The sequence below is a fragment of the Schistocerca serialis genome, chromosome 1, assembly GCF_023864345.2.
Source record: "Schistocerca serialis cubense isolate TAMUIC-IGC-003099 chromosome 1, iqSchSeri2.2, whole genome shotgun sequence".
Taxonomy (NCBI): Eukaryota; Metazoa; Arthropoda; class Insecta; order Orthoptera; family Acrididae; genus Schistocerca; species Schistocerca serialis.
Genome location: NC_064638.1, coordinates 785916561 through 785929299, shown reverse-complemented (window position 1 = coordinate 785929299; position 12739 = coordinate 785916561).

Sequence of the window (12739 nt, the reverse complement as noted above, 5' to 3'; positions counted from 1 at the left end):
TAACCCAGCCAGGAATCGAACCCGGGCCCACTTGCATGGGAGGTGAGTGCGTTAGCACCCAGCTAAGCAGGTGGAGACTCAGGTGGAATATACTAAGAACTTGAAAGGAGCATCTACCTGCTTCTACTCACCGTTTTGAGCTAAATTGGTGAGCCATGCCTTCCCTTTGTTAGATTTACATTTAGAGTAGGGCTCCTCCAAAGATCTACTGGAAAGGGGCCTCTTTAGTAAATCATCTACAGAATTTGCCATGTTGCTTGCACAATACTTGACATGAACTTCAAAAGAAAAATACTGAAATGGTGCTATGAGCAACATAGCAGCCTTAGTGCCGGAGGGGAAGACATCACATCAGTACACGGATAGGTGAAATTAGTGTGGCTGACCATCATTTCAGCACTCAATATTGATTTCTAGTCATCGTGGAGAGAGTGCCACAAAACATGTTTTTGTTTGTTGTATTTGCATACCAGGAAGCATTCAAACAAAATGGCATAATATTAGTGTTGTTTTCTGCTTACAGTTGAAGCGAAATTGCATAATTTTAGTGTCAATTTTATGAAAAGGATAGATTACTACTCACCATGATGCTGAGCCACAGATAGGCACAACAAAAAGACTGTCAAACTACTGAGCTTTCGGACGAAAAGGCCTTCATTGGAATCTCTCTCTCTCTCTCTCTCTCTCTCACACACACACACACACACACACACACACACACACACACACACACAGAGAGAGAGAGAGAGAGAGAGAGAGAGAGAGAGAAATGGAACTCACACATGGCCACAGTGTCTGGCTCCAGAGGCCGGACTGTGATCAGCAGTGCCTGCTGAGAGAAGCAATCTGGGTGTTGGGGTAAGTAGGAGACTGGGGCAGCGAGATGGAGGGATAACAGGGTAGGAGGGGAGGGTAGTAAAGTGTTGCTTTTGGGAGCACCACTATCCCCCACCCCTACCCTGCTATCCCTCCTCCTTTCACCCCAGCCTCCTATTTAGCCCCACCGCCCAGGTCATGCACTGCTGCTTGGCAGCTAGAGACTGTGGTCATTGTGTGTGTGTGTGTGTGTGTGTGTGTGTGTGTGTGTGTGTGTGCAAAAAATTCTGGAACATTGTCCACAAAATTTTGCTGCACTTACGTATTTCTTATTGTACATGGTCTCCATCAAAATACTCTCCTCCACAGTTGATACACCACTCCCAATGCCATTTCCACCTGTGGTAGCAGCATTGGTATGCCTCTTGCTGGATCGCACAAAGCACTGTCTGCAGATTTTCTTTTATCATGTCTATCATTGCAAATCTTCATCCGTTCAATGGTGTTTTTTACTTTGGATATTAAAAAAAAAAAAAAAGTCCAGAGGGGCCAGGTCTGGAAAGTATGAAGGATGAGAGAATGGTCACACATCAACAGGGATGAATTTGCAGGTGCATTATCATGATGGAAAGGCCATGAATTGTTTTGCCACATTTCAGTCCATTTCCTTATCACATTTTCTCACAGGCATAGCAACATGTCCCAATAGTACCATCGATTAACAGTTTGTTCCTGTGGCACAAATTCATGATGAATTAATCCTTAACAGTCAAAGAAAACTATCAGCATGGCTTTGACATTTGATCTGAACTGACCTGACAAGCGTTTTTTAGTCTTGTAGAACCTTTCCTGGCCCATTGTGGAGACTGAACCTTGGTTTCAACATCATAACCATAGATGCACATCTCATCACCATGTACAATTATCTTAAGGAACTTCTGATTCTCATTTGTGCGATCGAAAAGCTCTTCACAGATTGTGAGGTGCAGATCTTTCTGGTCTTGGCTCATGAGCCCTGGCATGAACATGGCAGCAACATGATGCATTTCAAGATGCAGTGTCAGGATTTCAGACATGATCCAACTGAAATGTTACATTCCTCTGCAATCTCTCGGACAGTCAGTCTTCCATTAGTTTGCACAACTTCATTGACATCGCTGACATGAGTGTTGTCGATAAACATCTAAGGGCATCCTGAACAAAAGTCATCTTTAACTTCTGTCTGGCCATTTTTGAACCTTTTAAACCATTCATAACATTGAGTATGACTTAAGCACTCATCACCATAGGCTTGTTGCATCATATGCTGTGTTTCTGTAAAGGTTTTCTTGAGTTTCTTGCAACATTTAATGCAGGCATGTTACTCCACTAATTCTGCCACCTCAAAATTCTCAAACTGCGACACAATGTTCTACTCAATACAGCACTGAACAGTAACTAACAGATGTACAACAAAGAAACTTCCAGTAGTTACACATTAAATACAGACATCTGCAGGGATACCAACCGCTTTTTGCTCCAACATGTCATTGTCATGAAATTACAAATGTTCCGGAATTTTTTGAACAGACCTCATATGTTGTCTGATTCCAGTGCAGGCTTTTTGTTGTGCCTATCTGCAACTCAGCATCTCCACTATATGGCGAATAGTAATCTACCCTTTTCACAACATTGTCAATATTTCGTCTTGGATTTTCTATTGTATAATTTTAATGTTATATTTACAGTGTGCTCTATCACATTAGCACATGATCATCAGCCACACTGCCAATAATTGTTAATATTATTGTGTCTTGACTTTCAGTAATTTTTGTTCTCTTTAATTTTACATTGTGTTGCTGCTTCATTCTTGTAATTAAATATCTCAGTGTTACTAACCATTGACTGATACATTGTCATTGCATTATTGACCACAAAAGTGAAGTAATGGTATAATTTGTAATTTTTATTTTTAAAGGCAGGATTAGACAGTGATAGACAAGTTGCTCAATTGAAGCTTTCAGTCCTCGAAACCATTAGCAATTGAATTACAAACAATGTCCTGGTAGTATGTATTACTCCTAGCTCTGAAAATGGCAATCACTTGTCATGGCATCAAGTACACAAGAAATTTGGTACTTTGGGGGCCATATTGGCTCAGAGAAGGTGCCAAGGTAAAAACATAGTAGATGTGTGGAATAGGATTTACATTATATACTGTTCAAACAAGGGTTATCCCTATAACATTGAAGTAGTCACAAAACAACTTTGATACAGTTCATGAGCAGTGGAGTTCAAGTCACCAGTGCAGTTCTGTAGGTAATGAAACAATGGATAATAATATATCAGCTAGCCTCTGTGAGAGTCACCTTAGCCAGGAGTCCTTTTTATTTCGTATTTACTTTTCTTATACAGTGACATCTCCATCAAATCTCAAGCATGCACTGCTTTTCATTTCACTTATTCTCTCTCATCAGTGTCTACCACCCAGTACCAGAACTTAAAAGTGAAGCAAACTTTCCAGTGTTTTAGCATGCAATACCAAAGGTTTGCACCCATACAAATCTCTCTGCTTGTGGTGAGCAGTTATCAGTGATGCTTATGTATGATGGTAGCCCTGGTTAGTGACATGCTGTTGACATACTGAATTAGCTAGCTATGTTGTGGCCCAGTTATCAGCTCTTTTGATCTGAGGTTCTTGGTAACAACCTGCTGTCCACATACAATGACCACATTATTGATCCTGAGAGGACATACTGTACTCACATCAGATCCTTAACAAGTTATCTGATGAAAACTGTTTAAGTTTCATCACTATAAAGAGGGCTGCTGCAAGTCAGTCAAAATCTTATTTTATTTTACTGAATTATGTGTCCTGATGCCCAAAAGGATTTCATTTATCCCCTTTCCCAAATTTATAGGGGCAATATTCAAGACAGATGGTAACTGGTTCTACAGATGCCTTTATGTTATCTTCTGTGACAACCATAAGAAGAATGGGATGGATAAAATATACATTTTGTGCACTCCATTTGAGACTAGAAGAGGAAAGGGATTGACAGATAAAAGTACCAAGTATTCTGCTATTTGTTGCACCACAGTTTAACACACACACAGTCGTAACACTCCCTCTCATTTTTGTTATACACTGTGACAGCACCACTCCAAGCAGGCAGGAAGTTACACTTCTGAATATGACATTAGATGAGTGTGAATAGTATCATTTGTATTGATTAGTAACATTGTTTTTACAATACAGAGCATATGCACTGCCATAAAAATAGGCACTAAGTAAAAAATGACACCACATTTATTTTTCTTTAGTTTCCTAAAGACTCTGGGAAATATGAAACGATACATGACAGGAAAATTTATTTACAACTGTCTTGTTATTCGCGGATATTTACGGAAGATTGTCAGTTGCTTTCAAGAACAAAAAATGGCTAGCAAATAGCAGAAAACCTGATCTTATGCAGAAGGACATTGTACATCTAGTGAAGAACAGTTTCCTTTGCTACATTTCCAGCCAAATCCGTGAATGTGGAATCGAGGAAGCTTGTATGGAATACAATACCTATGTTATTTAACATGTCAAACAATCCACCACTACAGCTGTAGCTGAAGGGAAAGCCAAGTGTACATGAGAATAAGGAAAAAAATACTGTTTCCCAGCACAGAAGAAACCAACTCCACAGTTGCTACCACATCTGAGCTGCAAATGCAAACATTCACTTTCATGCATTAGAAAGTCGAGAGAACTGTAAGTACCTGTGAATTATTAGACTCGATATAAAACTTAAGTGGCAAGGAAGGGTCTATCACAATAAGAACAAATAAAAACAGTAATACATACTTCTTATGCATGAAATATATGTTTATATTCTCTCACTTTCAGCTGAGTAACCGGCAATAATACACTTATTTGAAGGTATTTGTTCATGAATAAGTTGTGGTTATGTGCCTGAATCAGTGAGATGCTGCTATTTTTGCATTTATTTCACAATAATTCATGTCTCTTGATAATTTACTAACACTTAGAACACAAAAATGTAACAATTGTTTCATTAATTAAGTAGAAAAATAATTAAAAACAATCAGTCTTAACAGCTGGCTTCTTTGAAACTTGTGGCATTAGTGTTATTTCAGCTGTCAGCCAGTAAATATTTTCACAGTAGTGAGTGTCGTGACCATGTACAGTATACAATGGTTGTACCATGACCTGTGTAGTGTACATTAATTAGTAATATCAGCAGTTGTCTTATTTTATAAGTGCATCGCTACCAATCCAAAGGTCTGAAATGTAATCTGTAATCATTTGGATTTTCTTCTCACTTATTGCCTCTTTCACCTCTGCCATTGGTGTATAAATGTGAAAAATTCCAAATTACACTATGGTTTGGACCCAGCCAGTTATAGTTGCCCCTATAACTGGCTGGGTAACACAGTTCAAAGGTCAGAGGAAGGCAAGGGTATATCACACTGATTTTATCAAGTCTAGTTAGCAATGTGGTGTGTGAGCAAATCTGAGTTGAGCACAGCTTTACCTAGGCATGGCCTACACCTAAACAGGACTGGGAAGGGAAGATTGGTACACCTGATTCATGAAAGTATAGGAGGTGGATCTCAGGTCGCACATGGTCAAATACCTGTTGTCATAGGTAGGAAAAGTAGGTCTTTATTAGGATAAATCCAGACAACAGGTTTCCCTGCCTAAAGAGTATCTCCATCAGTTTAAAAAATACTGAAATAATCACTCACAAGACAGATTTTAACACTTCAAATATCATACATTCCATATGTGATTCTAATGTAAAATTCTATGTATCGACCTGACAGAAAATCCTAGAAAGTTCTGGTCTTACGTTAAATCAGTAAGTGGATCAAAACAGCATATCCAGACACTCTGGGATGATAATGGCATTGAAACAGAGGATGACACGTGTAAAGCTGAAATACTAAACACCTTTTTCCAAAGCTGTTCCACAGAGGAAGACAGCACTGCGGTTCCTTCTCTAAATCCTCACACGAATGAAAAAATGGCTGACGATTTGCTATATAATGGGCGTGCATAGTCCACAACCATCACAGTAGCATAGCATGCGTACTAGGAGACACATTAGAGGAGGTGGTGGTAGTCTACACAAACTGCCCGTGGGATTGCACATCCCTGGGTATAACTACTGTGGACATGGGATAAAGCTTCAGAAGTGCTTGGCACTAGGTGATAAGGAGGTTAATCTGCTCGACGAAGTGTGTACGGAACATGACATTGCATACACTTCAAATAAAGATCTATCAAGTTGTCACATTGCAGATAGGATTTTAGCTGATAGGGCTAAGACGATACGGAGAAGAAAGGATAGTGGTATAAGTCAATGCATCGCAGCATTTGCAGATGATAAAACCAAGCGTGGAAAAATTAAGTTGAGTTGAGGAGTGACGAATTTCAAGAGAACTATGAATGCAACACGTTGTGCATGAAACAAGAAGGAGAAAAACGCAAAAGGGGGGGGGGGGGGGGGGGAAGCAGGGCTGTTTGAAGAACTGTATCCTGACAGCGATGTATGCAGCTAAAAACGCACTGAAGCAGAAAAATGTGGGAAGAAGAAGAAGAGGATCAGTGAAAGCACCTCAAGTTCTACCAATACCCAAGACATCCGGCAGTTCTATTCCTTTTCTCATCTCGGCCCTCTGCACGCTCTCGGCAATAAGTTCCCTTGCTGGTTATGCTGCAGCTATTGCTCGAATGGTCAAGAATGCACAAAACTCCCAAGCACAGTTAGAAGAGGCAAGAAGACATAACCGCATGATCGAAGCCGCAGCCATTGGAGAAGGACTATACTTGAAACCGTACAGGAAAGGGCTTGGTCTATTCATAATTTAAAAAAAAAAAAAAAACCTTAGGGGTCCTACTAGATCGACCACTCACAAATACAGATCTTCTTAAGTTTGTCAAATAAATGGTTCAAATGGATCTGAGCACTATGGGACTTAACTTCTGAGCTCATCAGTCCCCTAGAACTTAGAACTACTTAAACCTAACTAACCTAAGGACATCACACACATCCATGCCCGAGGCAGGATTCGAACCTGCGACCGAAGCGGTCGCTTGGCTCCGGACTGTAGCACCTAGAACCGCACAGCCACTCCGGCCGGCTTAAGTTTGTCAGAGATAAATTCAAGATACTAAGATTCCGCGGTATGTTTATGCAGGATACATTACCGAAGACTATGTGAAATACTGGTGAATGCAGTATTGTGAATTTGGATATTGCTGGAGGCCCCGGCACCCACTGGGTGTCATATGTTATGAAAAATGCGGATACCGTCTACTATTTCCACTCATTTGGTGATCTGAAACCATCAGAAGAATTACAATGATAGTTCACTCACAGAAGACGTTTGCTCTACAATTATCGACGCTATCACGACTTTAATACCCACCTCTGTGGACATCTATGCATCATGTTTATTTTGATGTTCACAAAGAAGAAGAAGAAGTAGCATGCTATATAAGGATGAGGTTTAAACATTCATCCATCACTTGAGGTTCAGATGCAATGTCGTACACTTTGACGTTAAAAGAACGATCATCTCTACTGCATGCAAATTACTTCCCGCCAATTGATCTGAGTGTTGGTGAATGGAGTATTGCATTGATTCGACTGGAGACATACAACAGCATCCCAAATATCACTGAGGCTAACAATAAAAATGACTCTGAGCACTATGGGACTCAACTTCTGAGGTCATCAGTCCCCTAGAACTTAGAACTACTTAAACCTAACTAACCTAAGGACATCACAAACATCCATTCCCAAGGCAGGATTCGAACCTGCGACCGTAGTGGTCGCCCGGTTCCAGACTGTAGCGCCTAGAACCACTCCGGCTGGCGGCTAACAATAAACTGCATCTGGATATTAATGGTGAAAATGATATTGTGGAAATAGAACCAGGTGCATACGATATCAACGATTTAAATGAAGTCTTAAAACAGTCTGGGAAAGGTATTGAACTACGTGCAAACATCAATACACTTAAATCTGAAATAAGGACTGTAAACACAACAATTTACTTTAACCAGAAAGGTTCAATATTGTGCCTTCTGGGTTTCACAAAAGGACAGGTTTTGAAGCAGGATCCAAGTAAATTTTACAAGTTGAATCAGAGTGTGGACATTCTCCCCATCAGCACAATCCGTGTTGAGTGTAACATTGCAACGAACTCCTATCTCAATGACAGACTGATTCATACCATTTACGGATTCTTCCCCTCGGGCGCAATGGGGTATAAGATTGTTGAGACTCCTGCCAATGCAATATACCTTCCAGTGACAGCTCAGACATTGGACTATTTGGAGCTGCTTATTGTGGACCAGAATAATCAACTTGTTGACTTTTGTGGTGAGAAAATCATTGAACGATTACATCTAAGGCAGGATGGGCGTACGGTATAAAACTAGTGCACACAATCCACAGCATGCCACTTCGCTACCGAACAGCAAAGTGATAACATGTGCAAACTACAATTTTCTTAAATCAGTTGGCCTGAAGCCATGCAATGACGTCCTCACTCTATATAACCAGTCCAGTAGAGCATGATGAGAGAATTATACGTCAGGAGTACTTCTCTCATAAACCTTACACTTCAACCATGCTTAACAAGAACAATGAAATCAGGATTGTCATTCAGCACCAAGACATACTCATGCTTCCATGCAAGAGTTTCATTTATCTAGAAGGGTCATTCAAGAAAACCGATGGCAGCGATACAGTGGGATCCAGGCTGACATATAACGCTTTAGCATTCCTGTTCCAAGAGATACCCTATGAACTCAATGGGTCTGAGATCGACCATACACGCAATGTCAGCATAACATCAACCCTTAAAACGTATGTCTCGGCATCACCAGCAGATTTACATAGTTTAGAAAATGCAGGATGGTTCATAGACGATCCAGAGGATAGAACAGTTGCGAAGTACAAACGATTTACAGCATGCATACCTCTAAAAATGCTTATGAGGTACTTTGAGAACATGAGACAGATTATTATGAATGCTAAACAGGAACTCAATCTGGTACAGAGTGTGACGGACAATAACTAATACATTCAAGGAGCTCAAGAGAAGAATATGATCACAATCAGCAGGATACTATGGAAAATGCCTCACATCAGTGTATCAGACAAGGAGCGTTTGAAGCTTTTAAAAGTCCTGAATTCAGGTACATTTCTGTCACTGAAATTTCGCTTGAGGGACATTTTCCAGTACCCAGTGTTACCAACTGCAAGCAGACAAACATGTCCTATTAAAACCTCCAGCCATCTACAGACACCTAGATTCATCATACTTGCAAACTTCTCTTCTCCCCAATCCTATTCAATACTTCCTCATTCGTTATGTGATCTACCCATCTAATCTTCAGCATTCTTCTGTAGCACCACATTTCGAAAGCTTCTATTCTCTTCTTGTCCAAACTATTTATCGTCCATGTTTCACTTCCATACATGGCTACACTCCATACAAATACTTTCAGAAATGACTTCCTGACACTTAAATCAATACTGGATGTTAACAAATTTCTCTTCTTCAGAAACGCTTTCCTTGCCATATATAAACATAAAATTTTATTCTTTTCTTTCCATTTTACCCTTTCTCTTCCACACATTCTCTCTCTCTATGATACACGTGTAAATAGTACACAAATATATTACACACATTCTCTCTCTCTCTCTCTCTCTCTCTCTCTCTCAATCACAGAGCCCACCACCTCTCTCGCTACAAGTGAGTAGTGTGAGTACGGGTGAGTTTCAGTCCCATCATCACAAATAACCCTTTTATCGTCATGAGGCGACAGGCCGATTTTAGACTGTAGTACAGTGTACACCTCGTGTCCTATTGATCGAATACTGGTCTGCCATACCATATGCAGTAGCCGCAGTGCAGCACCATGAACACCACCGCCCAGGCATTGCAAATAGTCTTTGATAGATAGGGCTCTCGATACCATGCAATGCACACCCATAGCGCACCTCTGGGTGGCACCTTCCAATGTGCGATATCCATACATTTTTGACCGTAGACCTACAAACTCCACAATAGGCAATCCATTCGACTCATCCTTTATAAGACGGATAACCTTCTTGTTTTGCGGAATAATAGCATAAGGATTATAGGCCGCATATGAGGACGTGTCGAATTCATTACCATGGCACGAAATTACTTCATATGGATTGCAGTTCTTCACCCAACAGATGAAGCTATCTGCATCCATATAAAGTAATTTAGGATCTACAAAACGAGTGTTCACAAACTCATAATGAAAGTGGTACATGTGGAGTTTGGATAGGTCTAGTATGCACATCCCCACATAGAGAGGTTTCGTAAACTCTACTGCAGTCTTAGCCATCTCCACAGCAACAAAGTTCTTATTGGACATGGTGACCTACTTAAAATTTGGTCTGCCATTGCATTTTCTTACTCCATAACGCCCATTCCATTCGGTTCTAATAAAAATTTCACATCATCCCTTCAAATTCCCCATACTTTTAACTAAAATTGAATTATTCATTAATTTATAAAAATATTTCTCAAAGTCACGGAAGCTCTCTTTCTCGTATTCAAATCAATATACTTCTTCAACCAGGGAGACTGCTTGAAGGAGATAGCCCAGTTGTTTCTAACCAGCTCCATACCCAAGCTGAGGCATTGCTGGAGGTTATGATAATGAATAATATACCTCCGCTTATCCCACAGCATTGTCATCAGTTTTGGTGTGGACCCTCCTTGCGGAACATGTTGCTCTGGACGCAGCGGCAAATCAGTAAGCGCATCATGCAAACTAATAGGGTATGTGAGTTCTGCCTCTACCACATACCCTACATCAGAATCAGCTGCCTTACCCCCCATGATTTCTTCACCAAATCCCTTGCATTCCTCTTCAGGCAGCCATTGAAACTCGCCAATAGGCAGTGATTGCTGCGTGGTGTGCCTGTATTAGTTATTCACGTTGAGATACATTATATAACTTGAAGCAAGGGATGCATTGAACCTTTCACCCACCCGTGGGTTATCTGCTTTCACGTGTCTATGGACACATTGGCAAAGACCCCCATGGATCCTTTGCTCAAAGAAAAGAAGCATGTCAGAATCAGTCAATAATTCGATGCTACACTTCGTTTTCTTGAGCATTGCGTCCCAAGACAACCAAGACAAGCCGTGTAATAAAAGGCAAGGTCCAGAGAATATGTGGTCATACATAGACTCCGGAACTTCTCGAAAACGTCCACAAGCAAGTTCACGTCTGTGTCCATGTAAAGCTGTGCATACTCACCTAAAGGGGAAATAATGAATTCCAGCCAGACATTCACAGCATGCTCATATTTTGCATTCGTTATGGCGTCGCCTGTGAGGTTGCTGGAGAATGCAGTTATGTCGGGTAGCCTGGTTTTGTTGAGTTTCGCCATACTATCCACATACTCATATGGGAAAACCCCCTTGCTAGTCACAACTTTTCCTTGTCGGGAAATGCGGCTCGAGTGATATGCATATCCCTCCAAGGTAGAGTTTCAACAAGTTTCTGGTGTGGTACCTGCATAAAACATAGCGTATCAAGGAATCAGAGCGCAATTCTTGGCGTCATTTGTTTGAAGAATGAAATATACTTCTCGACACTCTCAGGTAGGACATTCACCTGATCTTTCTCCATACCGAAATCAGCCAAGTGCTCAACTAGAAAGTGAGCATCACACCAACTTAAATTGTGGACGAAAACGGATATGTGTCTAGGTAACTGGTACTTCAAATTGCATGCGTTGTGAGCTGCACCAAGGAACTTACCTGTAAGATGACAGTGGTACCAACGAGGACTTTCTGCTTTTCTGTCTAAAAGCAGCCCACAAATATTACAATCAGTGGCGCTAATATACAAATCTTCATTCTCCTTCTATTTGGTCATGGGAACGTTGCCACTGTACAGCGAATCAACTTCGTGTGAAAATTTTTCAAGCTCAGAGAGCAACCAAATCGATGGATTAGCCCCAACATAAGATTTGTATTGGTTAAGGTTGGAGTCATATGACGATAACAATTTGGTACGCTGCCACATATGGTATGTGTTTCTCTGTAAAGGTGGTGTGTGAGGTTGTAGGGTCGCCTTCACAGCAGGTCACAGGAGCAAGGAGGCATTCAGTGTCGGCACACACTACAAACAGGCATCGCTCCTGGTGGTGAGCATTCTTAAACTTTATGAATTTGTTTTCCTCAGTTGGCATAATAACATGAACAGCATCCTTGGAAGGGCACTATTCTAGATGCATAGCTAATAACTTGTCTGAGGAGAAATAATTGAGGCACCTTAAGCAAATGTTCTGCTTACCATTATGATTACTTAGTTGGGTGGAAAGGAGTCGGGACATGTCTTTGATCCAAACATAGTGATAATTATCACCTTCAGAGAAGAGCAGCATGTTTATAGGCAGCTCACGCTCACTGGCAAATTTTGAGAAATGGAAGGGGCCAACAACTATATGCTTGTCTTGCTCATCTGACTTACTTTTCTTCTGCAGGCCATAAACATGAACCGATATGCCAGTATTCTGGGCCTCAAATTTAGGTATGTCCTGGATCTTGACGGGGAACTCTATACCATTAAAGTTATAATGCAAATGAATATTATTACCTACGTGGTATGTACTGGGACGCTCAGGATGATCTCTGTAATTGTACTTTCTCTCGCAAGCCAGGACTGACCATGCAAAACAAGCGTGATCTTTTGTAATTTCTACCTTAATGCATGTCCTCTTGTTAGCTATATCATTAGGGAGCTTGATATAGCTAGACACTCCATTCACCAGATCATAGACATGTATATGGATGTCCAGGTGTAGAAATCTGCTGAGTGAATTAGCTGAGCCTTTCAATTGCATCTCTGAAAACCGACCCA